The sequence below is a fragment of the Schistocerca gregaria genome, chromosome 9 (genome assembly GCF_023897955.1).
Source record: "Schistocerca gregaria isolate iqSchGreg1 chromosome 9, iqSchGreg1.2, whole genome shotgun sequence".
Classification (NCBI taxonomy): domain Eukaryota; kingdom Metazoa; phylum Arthropoda; class Insecta; order Orthoptera; family Acrididae; genus Schistocerca; species Schistocerca gregaria.
In genome coordinates, this window is record NC_064928.1 from 199,911,131 (window position 1) to 199,926,029 (window position 14,899).

The 14,899-nt window shown below is 39.0% G+C and overlaps 1 protein-coding gene across 1 annotated transcript in view; it reads left to right on the plus strand.

Moving 5' to 3' along the window:
- Positions 1 to 14,899, plus strand: part of LOC126292035 (amyloid-beta-like protein) — a 1,795,419-nt gene that overhangs the window by 1,122,190 nt on the left and 658,330 nt on the right. The window lies entirely within an intron of this gene.

Genomic DNA, 14,899 nt, shown 5'->3' on the forward strand with positions numbered 1-14,899 from the left:
TGAGATGCTCCAATGTGTGGTAAGTAGCACTACATCACCTGCATAATATACGGCAGACTGAGCTATGTCATTTGGGCAAATCATTGGCTGGTACATTGTAGAATAAGGGCCTGAGAATGGAACTTTGTGGAACACCCGTGTTGATTTCCATAAAGGAGAAATTTGTTTGTGGCTGATACAAACTGTTTTCTGTTGCCTAAGTAAGAATGCATCACAGCTAACATGCTTCCATGTACCCGATAAAACTCCAGCTTCCTTTTGTTCCCAATAGTCTTCTGACTGGGGTGGTGCAATCTGACACAAATTCCTGCCCTGTACCAACCTCTTCATTTCATCCCACGTCCTCAATTATTTGCTGGTTGTATTCCAATCTCTGTCTTCCTCTACAGTTTTTGCCTTTTACAGATCCCTCTAGTACCATGGAAGTCATTCCCTCATGTCTCAACAGATGTCCTATCATTCTGTCCCTTCTCCTTATCAGTGTTTTCCACATATTCCTTTCCTCTCCGATCCTGTGCAGAACCACCTCATCCCTTACCTTATCAGTGCACCCAATTTTCAACATTCGTCTGTACCACCACATCTCAAATGCTTCTGTTCTCTTCTGTTCCGGTTTCCCCAGTCCACGTTTCACTATCGTGCAGTGCTGTACTCCAGACATACGTTTTCAGAAATTTGTTCCTCAAATTAAGGCCGGTATTTGATATTAGTAGATTTCTCTTGGCCAGAAATGCCTTTTTTGCCATAGCGAGTCTGCTTTTGATGTCCTCCTTCCTCCGTCCGTCATTGGTTATTTTGCTGTCTAGGTACTAAAATTCCCTGACTTCATCTACTTCGTGACCTTCGGTCCTTATGTTAAGTTTCTCGCTGTTCTCGTTTCTGCTACTTCTTATTACTTCCCTCTTTCTTCGATTTACTCTGAATCCATATTCTGTACTCATTAGATTGTTCATTGTGTTCAGCAGATCATGTTATTGTTCTTCGCTTTCACTCAGGATAGCAATGTCATCAGCAAATTGTATCATTGATATCCTTTCACCTTGACTTTTAATTCGACTCCTGAACCTTTCTTATATTTCCATCATTCATTGGCGACCCCATGGCGTGTTCTGCGCACCACGGCCAAATAGTGGATAGAATTGGAAGGAAAATCAGTATTGGCCGTATTTTGTTGTTTTATTGTCAGCAAAATCGATTTTCGGTCACTTAATGACCATCCTCGGTGCTGTAATGTACAATTAAAATTGGTAGGCACTGGTATCAAGATATAACCACAAACTTAGAGCGATCACATAAACTCGTAAAGTATGTGGTCGCTCTAAGCTTGTGGTTACAGCTTGATACCAGTGCCTACCAATTTTGCCGGCCGCGGTGGTCTCGCGGTTCTAGGCGCGCAGTCGGGAACCGTGAGACTGCTGCGGTCGCAGGTTCGAATCCTGCCTCGGGCATGGATGTGTGTGATGTCCTTAGGTTAGTTAGGTTTAATTAGTTCTTAGTTCTAGGGGACTGATGACCACAGCAGTTGAGTCCCATAGTGCTCAGAGCCATTTGAACCATTTTTTTTGAGCCTACCAATTTTAATTGTATATTACAAGACTGAGGGTGGTCACTAAGCGACCGAAAATCGATTTTGCTGACAATAAAGCAACAAAATACGGCCAATGCTGATTTTCCTTCCAATTTCCACCGTTGCTTCTTCAATGTAGGGATTGAACAGTAATGGGGAAAGACTACGTATATGTCGTATACCTTTTTTAATCTGAGCACTTCGTTTTTGGTCGTCCACTCTTATTATTCCCTCTTGGCTCTTGTACATACTGTATATTACCTCGTACACACCAACGTGAATAATAATTTTGTAGCCACTTCCCCCAATGATTTTAGAAATTCTAATGGAATGTTGTCTATCCCTTCTGCCTTGATCTCAAGTCTTCCAAAGGTCATTTAAATTCTGGTTCTGATACTGGGTTCCCTCTCTTTTTCTAAATCGACTCCTGTTTTCTATCACATCACACAAATCTTCCGCCCTCTTCTTGCATTTAGCAGTGGAATTCCCATTGCTCTCTTAATGTTAGCACACATGCTTTTAATATCACCAAATACGGTTTTGACTTTTGTGTATGCTGAGTCTGTCCTTGTGACAATCATTTCTTTTTCGACTTCCTCACATTTTTCATGCAGCCATTTCGTCTTAGCTTCCTGGCATTTCCTGTTTATTTCATTCCTCAGTGGCTTGTATTTCTGTATTCCTGAGTTTCCCAGAACATTTTTGTACTTTCTCCTTCCATTGATCAAATGAAGTATTTCTTCTGTTACCCATGGTTTCTTCACATTTACCTTCTTTGTACCTATGTTTTCCTTCCCAACGTCTGTGATGGCCCTTTTTAGAGATGTCCATTCCTCTTCATTTGTACTGCCTACTGAGCTATTCCTTATTGCTGTTTTTACAGCATTAGAGAACTTCAATCACATCTCGTCATTCCTTAGTACTTCTCTATCCCACTTCTTTGTGTATTGATTCTTCCTAATGTCTTAAAGTTCAGGCTACTCTTCATCACTATAATGTGATCTGAGTCTATATCTGCTCCTGGGTACTCCTTACAATCCAGTATCTGATTTTGGAATCTTTGTCTGACTGTGACGTACTGTAACTGAAATCTTCCCATATCACCTGGCATTTTCCAAGTATATCTCCTCCTCTTATGATTCACAAACAGAGTATTGGCTATTACTAGCTGAAATTTTACAGAACTCAGTTGGTCTTTCTCCTCTCTCATTCCTTATACCAAGCCCATATTCTCCTGTAACCCTTTCTGCGACTCCTTCCCCAACAACTGTATTCTCCCATTACTATTAGATTTTCATCTCCCTTTATGTACTATATTACCCTTTCACTCTCTCTTCATCTTCAGCTTGCGACATTGCCACATATACCTGAACTGTCATTGTCAGTGTTGGTTTGCTGCTGATTCTGAGAACAACAACCCTATCACTGAGATGTTCACAGTAATACTCCCTCTACCACACCTTCCTATTCATAATGAATCTTACTTCCCTTACACCATTTTCTGCTGCTGTTGACATTACCCTATACTCATCTGACCAGAAATCCTTGTGTGCTTTCCATTTCATTTCACTGACCCCTACTATATCTAGATTGAGCCTTTGCATTTCCCTTTTCAGGTTTTCTAGTTTCCCCACTGCATACAAGCTTCTGCCATTCCATTCCCCGATTCATAGAACATTATCCTTTTGTTGAGTATTAAATCTTTTTGTCATGGTAACCTCCCCCTTGGCAGTCCCCTCTTGGAGATCCGAATGGAGGACTATTTCGGAATCTTTCATCAAGGGTGAGATCATCATGACACTTTTCAATTACAGGCCACATGTCCTGTGGATACAAGTTACGTGTCTTTAATGCAGTGATTTCAATTGCCTTCTGCATCCTCATGCTGTTGATCACTGTTGATTCTTCTGCCTTTTGGGGTAGTTTCCTACCCCTATGACAAGAGAGTGCCCTGAACCTCTGTCTGCTCCTCCACCCTTTTTGACATGGCTGTTGGCAGATGAAGGGTGACTTACTGTGCCGAGATCAGCCAATGCTGATTATTAACCAAAATTTAAGCAGTGGCGGGATTTGAACCTGGGATTGAGGACGTTTTGATGACTAATCAGATGCTACCCCTAGACCATGGTGCATTACCTTATTAGTATAACAACATAAATGCAGTCAAATGCTTCGATTAGGTCACATTATAGCTGTCTCAAAGAGCTGTTAAAGTTTGATCCACCATTTACAAAACGGCTACTGATTTGTTTCTCCCCTTGCAAAAACCAAACTGATTGTTACATAGGAGATTGTGTTTTTCAAAGTAGCTGCTTATTTGTGTGAGTTGCAGTGCCTCAAATATCTTTGAAAATATTGGCACAATTGAGCCAGCTCTGTAGCTTTGGGGAAGTTGTTTGACTCCTAAAACTGGGATAACTTTCGACACCTAGAGTTACCCTATAAATACTCCAAATTCTACACATTTATTAAAAATAAAAGATTATAGTGTAAAGACAGTGTGTATTGCCATAGCAGATGTGATAGTACTCCATTGAAATATGTGTCACCTAGAAACTCAGATCCATTGTTCATGAACTTGTTGCTTTGATATTGTCTCATATTTCTTTAACCAAGTTTAAAAGGTAGTGATTAAATTCCTAAGTATCTAGTGGAACTGCTTGTGTGCATTTTGATGTGTCCCCTTGTTGTATTATTTGTTATGCTACCTTGCAGGTATTAGGACCTCTTTCTATATAGTTTCCCAGTGCTAGTATTTTGCTATGAGGAGCTTATCTTTGCAGTTTTTTTTCCATTTAAGACAGAACCTGTAAAATATTATCTGTCTGTTCTGTCCTTTGGGTACAGGCATGCTTATACATCTTGTACAATATGAACATGTTTTCTCTGATTTCTGCAAGTTCGTCAGAAAACCAGTTCAGCCTTTTATTTTTTTGTCCACTTGGAGATCTAATTTTTTTTCTGGGGGGCAAGAGTACCATAAATCTGCATGTTTCTTTAAAAAATTATCAAAGGCCATTCCATCTCCTCTTTTTCTCGATTGGCAATCATATACAGAGTCCCTTTTTGAACTACCTGGTCTCTCAATAAACATTCTGGTGTATTCTTCCTTTCATCCGGTTACCAGTACTACTTTACGTTCTTCAATTTTAATTGGTTGCCTCTTATGAATTGTGAGACGTAAAGGCTCATGATCAATCAGACCTCCTTCTGCAAGACCGTAAAGTCTGACCTACTGAAACTCAATAAAATATTGTCTATGCAGCCATTCTTGTATGTAGCACAGTTATTTGTACAATATAGGTCCAATGATCTAAGCACATTCAGAAATGTCCTTGTGACTTGCCCCTTTGTGTTTGCCATTTCTGTGTTAAAATCCCCACGTATAGCAATTCTAGATTTATTCTTCAAGTTTTTTAAAACTATTACCTTAAATTTTTCAATAAACAGATTTACATCTCCATCTGGATACCTATACAGACTAACTGCAACTATATTTCCATTCTCTAGTTACGTGCAACCAAACTCCTCATCCAGTTCTGAGCAATGCGTAGGTGAATCAAGTGTGGTTAATTTTTCTTCTTCTTTGACAAAAATTCCAACCCCACCATTCTTTCTCTGTTTTCTACAAATTATGTCTGCAACAACGAACCCTTGGGGAACAAATATATTTAATATTTACTTGATTTTGGATTAACCAGTGGATGTTACACAAATGTTCTAATTCTAAAAGCTTAGTTCTGATCCAAAATATGTTAATTTGTAGAAAAGTAAATTATTTGCTTCTATCTGCATTCCTCTGTTAGCTATTTGTGTCGATACTTGAAGTTGTGGGCTCAATTGTTGTGTTGTTGTGGTCTTCAGTCCTGAGACTGGTTTGATGCAGCTCTCCATGCTACTCTATCCTGTGCAAGCTTCTTCATCTCCCAGTACTTACTGCAACCTACATCCTTCTGAATATGCTTAGTGTATTCATCTCTTGGTCTCCCTCTACGAATTTTACCCTCCACGCTGCCCTCCAATGCTAAATTTGTGATTTCTTGATGCCTCAGAAAATGTTCTACCAACCGGTCCCTTCTTCTTGTCAAGTTGTGCCACAAACTTCTCTTCTCCCCAATTCTATTCAATACCTCCTCATTAGTTATGTGATCAACCCATCTAATCTTCAGCACTCTTCTGTAGCACCACATTTCAAAAGCTTCTATTCTCTTCTTGTCCAAACTACTTATCGTTCATATTTCACTTCCATACATGGCTACACTCCATACAAATACTTTCAGAAACGACTTCCTGGCACTTATATCTATACTCGATGTTAACAAATTTATCTTCTTCAGAAACGCTTTCCTTGCCATGGCCAGCCTACATTTTATATCTTCTCTACTTTGACCATCATCAGTTATTTTGCTCCCCAAATAGCAAAACTCCTTTACTACTTTAAGTATCTCATTTCCTAATCTAATTCCCTCAGCATCACCCGATCTAATTTGACTACATTCCATTATCCTCGTTTTGCTTTTGTTGATGTTCATCTTAAATCCTCCTTTCAAGACACTGTCCATTCCGTTCAACTGCTCTTCCAAGTCCTTTGCTCTGTGTGACAGAATTACAATGTCATAGGCGAACCTCAATGTTTTTATTTCTTCTCCATGGACTTAAATACCTACTCCGAATTTTTCTTTTGTTTCCTTCACTGCTTGCTCAATATACAGATTGAATAACATCGGGGAGAGACTACAACCCTGGATCACTCCTCTCCCAACCACTGCTTCCCTTTCATGTCCCTCGACTCTTATAACTGCCATCTTCTTTCTGTACAAATTGTATTTTACCCCTGCGACCTTTAGAATTCCACTCAAAATTGTCAAATGCTAGAAATGTAGGTTTGCCTGTCCTTAATCTTTCTTCTAAGATAAGTTGTAAGTCAGTATTGCCTCACGTGTTCCAATATTTCTACGGAATCCAAACTGATCTTCCCCGAGGTTGTTGGCTTCTACCAGTTTTTCCATTCGTCTGTAAAGAATTCACGTTAGTATTTTGCAGCTGTGACTTATTAAACTGATGGTTCGGTAATTTTAACATCTGTCAACACCATTTTTTTTTTTTTTTTTTTTTTTCTTCTTCTTGAAGTTTGAGAGTATTTTGCTCAGTTAATGTCTTTAATTCTAGTGCATTGTGACAGTATGTGTTCTGATAGCCACATACGCCCTCTTCTGATAGTTGGCTCACTTTGTTAACTGCTTTCTGTTGTGAGATAGCCTCTGGTCCCACCAAAACTCCTCTGTGTACCAAAAACTTTTGTTCTTTTGTGTGGGTTTCCTGTTCCCTGTGCTTCTTTTTGTGGGTCCAGGTGCTGCTCCAGCACCTGTCATAATATCTGCTGTTGATGTTTGCACTGCCGTAGATGTTGATCCTGGAAATATCACTTATCATGTGAATGGTAGCATACGTTTTGCAGATGATGTTCAAATATGATTAACATGATAAAGAGTTTATGGAGAAAACCCTTCATATAGAAAAATGTGAAAAACTGGCAAATCAGTCACAATAATAAAAGTTTATTGAAAACTCCTTGACCTAAGTTTCGGCATTGTTAAAAACATCTCTTCAGAAGGGTCAGTGACTAACACTGGTTACATGATAGGAGGCATATTAAATATGCAGCTACGAGGCACAAATAATTATCAGATTCACCTCCATAATAGTAAAACCACAAAATATCATACTGACTGTCAGAAATGCTTCACAAATGTGTTTATGCATAACCATAGTTACATTTCTACTGATTGTGGTATTAAACTAGGAAGTATTGATATAATTTTCTAAGACTTGAAGTTAAATTCAAAACTTCATTGAGAGTGTACAAAATGTGAGATGCCGATATGAAACGTGTGGTCACCACGTTAAGTAGAATTTGTTGAAAATAAAAGCTGCTTAGTTTTCTCTGTTTCAGCAGATGTCTCCTTGAAAGCTAATAAGAAAGGATGATAGTAATGCAACGGCTGATGCTATTTTCAGAACACAGTTCACAATTTTGTGATGTGATACAGTATATCATGTTTTGATGCAGACAATGCAGCAGTCAACTATGGAAAAACAACACTCAGTTTTGTAAAATTTTTAAATCTTTACATAGTAATGTGATGGAAGCTAAATGTAACTGCCATGTTATACAAAATATGGCCAAAAATGCATGCAAAATGTTTAAATTCCTTGTGGTGGTTCTCCTTGCTGGCAGCTCTTGAGTGTTTACATGGAGAGCTGTTCAATAGTACTTTCTCTCTCAAAGGAGAATAAGAGACCGTCCCTTCAATATGGACTCTCACAAAAGGTGTTGACAAAAATTATGAATTGTTACGTCCCCTTTTTTATATGGAACTCAAACATTTTTCTATATATTATAGTACATCAAAAATTTTACACCTTTAAAATCAGAAATCACAACACACAGATATTTTTCATTTTATAGTTCTTGAAGGAAAAATCTTGAATCTAGATTAAAAGATCTTTTTATGTGAATCAAAATTTGAAGAGTCTGAGCATATCAGACCAGGACAATTTTAGGAAATCTACTGCTAATGTTTATTACAGAAGTGTAATCTAACTTACTTCAAGACCTCGTGTTTTAGGAAATTTACTTTCGTGATCATGTAACATGAAATGACCTTTGATAGCCTTAGAAATATTAAAAATGAACATATTATAAAAGTAAATGGTGATGAATTGTACTAAAGTTTCACAGCTTTAAGATGTGTCACAGAAACCTTTAAAACTCAGATTTACCAACAAACCAAAAATGTTTCATTCATTTTGTAAAACTGCAGCTCCAGACGTATAAAAAAAGATATCAATATTGCAGTAAGCAACACACATGTGTTTTGCCTGATGAAAAACTTGTGGACTGACGAGCAAAACAAATTTTAATCTGTGGAAAGTGAAGGTCTTGATAAAATAAACTACTTGTATGCTATAAGCTGCTCAGAGTTATACCAGCATGTTCTGCTTGAGAAGAAACTTCTAAATACACTCCTGGAAATGGAAAAAAGAACACATTGACACCGGTGTGTCAGACTCACCATACTTGCTCCGGACACTGCGAGAGAGCTGTACAAGCAATGATCACACGCACGGCACAGCGGACACACCAGGAACCGCGGTGTTGGCCGTCGAATGGCGCTAGCTGTGCAGCATTTGTGCACTGCCGCCGTCAGTGTCAGCCAGTTTGCCGTGGCATACGGAGCTCCATCGCAGTCTTTAACACTGGTAGCATGCCACGACAGCGTGGACGTGAACCGTATGTGCAGTTGACGGACTTTGAGTGAGGGCATATAGTGGGCATGCGGGAGGCCGGGTGGACGTACCGCCGAATTGCTCAACACGTAGGGCGTGAGGTCTCCACAGTACATCGATGTTGTCGCCAGTGGTCGGCGGAAGGTGCACGTGCCCGTCGACCTGGGACCGGACCACAGCGACGCACGGATGCACGCCAAGACCGTAGGATCCTACGCAGTGCCATAGGGGACCGCACCGCCACTTCCCAGCAAATTAGGGACACTGTTGCTCCTGGGGTATCGGCGAGGACCATTCGCAACCGTCTCCATGAAGCTGGGCTACGATCCCGCACACCGTTAGGCTGTCTTCCACTCACGCCCCAACATCGTGCAGCCCGCCTCCAGTGGTGCCGCGACAGGCGTGAATGGAGGGACGAATGGAGACGTGTCGTCTTCAGCGATGAGAGTCGCTTCTGCCTTGATGCCAATGATGTTCGTATGCGTGTTTGGCGCTTTGCAGGTGAGTGCCACAATCAGGACTGCATACGACCGAGGCACACAGGGCCAACACCCGGCATCATGGTGTGGGGAGCGATCTCCTACACTGGCCGTACACCTCTAGTGATCGTCGAGGGGACACTGAATAGTGCACGGTACATCCAAACCGTCATCGAACCCATCGTTCTACCATTCCTAGACCAGCAAGGGAACTTTCTGTTGCAACAGGACAATGCACGTCCGCATGTATCCCGTGCCACCCAACGTGCTCTAGAAGGTGTAAGTCAACTACCCTGCCCAGCAAGATCTCCAGATCTGTCCCCATTGAGCATGTTTGGGACTGGATGAAGCGTCGTCTCATGCGGTCTGCACGTCCAGCACGAACGCTGGTCCAACTGAGGCGCCAGGTGGAAATGGCATGGCAAGCCGTTCCACAGGACTACATCCAGCATCTCTACGATTGTCTCCATGGGAGAATAGCAGCCTGCGTTGCTGCGAAAGGTGGATATACACTGTACTAGTGCCGACATTGTGCATGCTCTGTTGCCTGTGTCTATGTGCCTGTGGTTCTGTCAGTGTGATCATGTGATGTATCTGACCCCAGGAATGTGTCAATAAAGTTTCCCCTTCCTGGGACAATGAATTCACGGTGTTCTTATTTCAATTTCCAGGAGTGTATTATTAAATCAACAACAAATGCTGGTACATCTACAAGTTACAGCCCCAGCACAATTAATTTCCACACATGTATAAGGTACTGGTAAATATTGCTAACTCTTAAATATTTTAAGTTTCAAGTATGGTTTTTTAGGTTAGTTTTGGTGTGAGGATAAAAACTGTCAAATGTTGTAAGAATTGCACATTCAGTACCATATATGAAATGCTACCTTTTGTATATAGAGCCCCGCTTTATACATACTGACAAAAACCAGGATTTGTCTAGTAAAAATATCAGAGTAACACATCATTTACATTCTTGAACACAAGTATTGTGATAAATTGTTAAGATAATAGCTAATTATGTATTCCATTCCTTAAAAAAGATAATAATTATGGAATATTCAACTTCCTGCTGGATGTTCAGTGGCAACCTGTTATGGACTTTTGAACCAGAATATAAAATTCCAGTCTGACCCCTAGAGAGAGGGACAGATACATAGTCTACATGTGGACAATTTCTACCTCTGTTATTGTGTTTGTGAGTTGCTGAGTTCACCCTGAATAACTAAAAATAACATGAAGGAATATGTGTATAACTGTAAAAATCTGTAGGCCTGTGAACAGTTTAGTCACCCAAGCTGCAATTCCCCAGAAGATTGATACTGTTAACCTGAGAAAGCTATGCAAAAGCATAATCTATACATTTTCCTGGTTTGGTAGGGAACAAGCGCAATTATACGTGTAGTAACCAAGTACTACAAGAAACTGATCAAAGTAACACACATATGGCTTTATTCATAAACCTCTGAACAATAATGGAAATAAGCTTCTCATGACTCCAGACATAACAAGACAAAAGAATCATACAGAAGGTGGAACTTAGGCAATACACAGAACAATGATGTGAGCCATACAAACTAAAAGAACGCAGTGAATGTAAGTCACGCGTCATATGCACACTTCCTGCAGGCAGCCTCTAGTGGCCAGCTTGCACTGATACAGTTGTCGGTTGATTCAAGAATACACATTTGGCAACACTACACACACACACACACACACACACACACACACACACACACACACTAGTAATAGGATACAGCACACTTCTCACTTCCGTGAAGAGGGTACCCTGGCAGCATGATGAGAGACACATCCATTGGATCTGGAGTGGCAGAAGGCAGTGCTGGTGGTGGGCACACAACAATGTGCCAGACAGGCACCAGAGTGTACAGCTGGAATGTACAGAGATGTGGTCACAAAAGTGGAAGGCCTGCACACAACCGAACAACAGTACCAGGAGGAGGTTGCCATCGTCATCAGTAATGAACTGACACTTACTGCTATGGCGACGAATTTGGGCTGCTGTATTATAACACAATAAATAAAGGAAAGAATGAAGGAAATTGATTGGTAATTGTCTTTTCACTTGCAATGGAAAGAGAATCTTAGTACAACTGCATTATTATGAAATGATCTGCGTGTATGGAATTGTGTTATTGTTAATTCACTTTACCTTGCATCGTTTCTTTTTTTGTGCCCATCACTATATATATTTTAATTATATTTCTCGTCTTCTGAAAGCTTCCCCTTTTGTTAATTTTATGAAAATATGCATTGAAACTGTGTGCAGGACCGAGACTCGAACTCGGGACTCCACCAGGAAGTTTCATATCAGCACACACTCCACTGCAGAGCGAATATTTCATTCTAGAATCCATACTAGATGACATGGAGTTAACAATGTTTTTGCAGATACAGCATAGGCTGTAGAACATGTTTGATTCTTTACTTGCCATAGCAACATATTGAAGACGACTTACTTTTTAACTGTGGACGTTGGTTGTCCTAGGAGCTCTTACTGAATGGCCTCTTAAGATAGTACAATCAATTTAAATGTTTATTTTACCTTTCTGCCTTGTTTGTTGCCTTTTATTGGGCTCTCCAGAATTGCTGCCATCTTTCATATTTGTTTTACCCACGTGCTAATGTCACTTCAACTCCATTAGGTTGACTAACCTCAAGAACCATGGAATACTTTCCCTACAAAAGATGCATTTTCAGTCATGATCTGTGGGTGCTTACAATCTCAGCTGTTTGGTGCCCTTAGAAAAATGCTCAATCCTGATTAACAAAGAAAGTTAAACAAAAGATTGACATTTATTAAAACACTGAAAAAGAATATGTTAGAAATTGCAGTTGAAAGTGTGTGAGGTACAGTTTATTGCTTGTATGATGGGCCGTAAAGTTTTAATTATCATGAAAAATAAAGTTACATTATTAAAGCAAAAACATAAAATACAAAAAATGTAATGTATAAATTTGATGACTGCTATGCATTCTGTAATTCTAGCTAGTTAGCTGTTTTTGCAAATTGATCACGATTGCATATCTTGTCAACAGTGAGAAATACATTGTCAAGTTTACAAAAATGTTTTCCTACTGAATATGCTGACCATCTACATGGGTGACTTACCTTTGTATTTCATTCAGTTTCACACGAGTTTAAAGTTATTCAGTAATTACGCAATACAGAATGGAAATACATAAAGTAATCAGTTTTCTAACCTTTTCATTGGCAAAACCAGTGTCCTGCACATACTACAGAAGGTGAACTAAGCATCTAAGATTAGAAAAATTTACCCTATCTGTATGCACACACAGAAGGTTACACCTTTTTTCATACTGCCTTTCTTCAATTCTCTACAGTTGTTAATGAAATTACATCCTTGACAAAAATGGTACAGTAAGTATTTCATCCCTGCTTTTTCATGTTACGCAGCAGTCAATTTTGAGAAAATCGGTCAACATTTCAGGAAATATTTCTTTGACTACGCAAACTCTTGTGCTCATCTCTGGCAGACTCACTTATTAGGTTTACTTCTAAAGCAAAAATAACTTCTTCTGCCTTACTGATATGATATGATATGATAGGTCATTTATGTGTAACAAGAAGAGGATAGACACACTACCCCATCTCGTGCAATGTAACTGACTTCCTTCTGGTAATGAATGCCACAGCTAGTGTTAGGTGCATTCAATGAAGTAAACTTTTTCTTTAAAAGAATATTGTTGATTGCGGGACTAAACACTTACCACTGATTCTGCTAGTAACAAGTTGAAACTACAACTAGCAGTCATGATTTTTTTAAAGTGCATTGCATACTCTGCAAACTATCCATGTTTTCTTGTAAATAAACTACTGCTACAAAACAGATATGGAGTACACAAAGGTTGATTCTTTGCAGAAATGTACAATAGCATTACAGTTTTGAAAGTTCATTTAATAAATATTACTGCCTGAATACGTAAAATGTTGTAACATTTATGACTGGTTAAATCTATGTCTAACAAGACATTATGAACCTGGACTCCACATATCACTAAATCTGCTCCATTCTTTCAAGTTTCCTAGGGATCTGACATAATATTTTGCTGCTCTGTAGCAGAAATGATTTGGAGAAAACATTTTTGACATTAAAAACACTCTAAGCACCAATTCTGTAAGATTTACGGGCTTGGGGTCACGCAAAAATCATCAATCCCGCAAATTTTATGGGCCGCTATGTTTAATTTAGTGCAGAACACTGCAACATTACTTTAACAGGTTTTATCAGTTTTAAACATTTTACAGATGTTTAGTATCAAAATGCATTCGTAGATAGCAAGGCAGTATTGTCTACTGTGTAATAACTTATACCAAAGCTTATCATTGCATCTTGAGTATTTCTTAAATCACTGCTTCATATGTAATCACACTTTGTCAAGGTAATCAGATGCAGAAATTGCAGATTTGATTAATGATTGTGATATTCTGGATAATGTAGAGAATGATGCAGATGATTCTGAATACAGTGGTGTGTTTGAAGCTGTGTGTTCACTAATTTATGATGGTGCATCACTACTTGTAACTGTCCAGTAAACACATTTGGGTGTCATGCAGTTTCAGAAGCAAGAAAGGGAGTGACAAGGTTTCTCATAAAGACACACACTACCAGTGTGGTTTTTTACTATATTCAGAACATAGTTTCAGACTTTTCCACACTAAAAGACAGTATGATTCTGTGTGAAATTCATATGTTGCGACTAGACAGAGAGTAAGATACAATGTAATGCCATAAAATTAGTTAAAAATAAATCGAAGTTTGAGTTTTCTTCCTTGTACAACTTTTATAAATTTTTAAAAATACCTATTTCTACAACTGTAGCTCAAAGTCATGGAGTCCAATGAAGTTTCTATACTAAAGCAGGCAAGTGCAACCTTAAAATGGTTTTACATTTTCCACGATCCTGTCAGCAGATTTGATGCAGTGATTTTTTAACTACTGGTAAAATTGCCTGCTTTCTATGGACATACATAAAATAGGCCTGACACTGAGAGTGTTAACTACATCAACATTTATGTATGAGCTTTGAATTTCTATTGAACATCAGAAAGCTGTTCAGTTATGAGGCAGGGGAGATGATCCCATTTGGACCTTCTTTGCACATAAACCAGAAAGAGTGCTTTTATACTACTGCAGAAATCTTTTCTTATGTTGTCATTCATTTCAAGTAATGAAAAATTGCAATGTAATTAAAAGTACTACTGCTTCTACATATTGTGCAGACTCATTTAGGTACTTTTTGTTTAATTCAATTTTGGAAAATAAATATGACATGTGGACAGATAACAGCTTCTCATCAGGTCTCTTCCAATACCATTTTCACAGTTTTATTTTTAAGTGTACCTTTTATTAAGAAAAATACCTTACACATGAAAACTCCCTTGCTTCCTTAAAGGCTTTTGGTACCACTAATTTTAATCCTTGTCTTTTTTTTACATTACTGCAGAGTACATCGATATCAAGGTTATGTTTTTGACACATACTGAGTATTGCAAATGGCAGCAGTCTGGGTTCAAGTC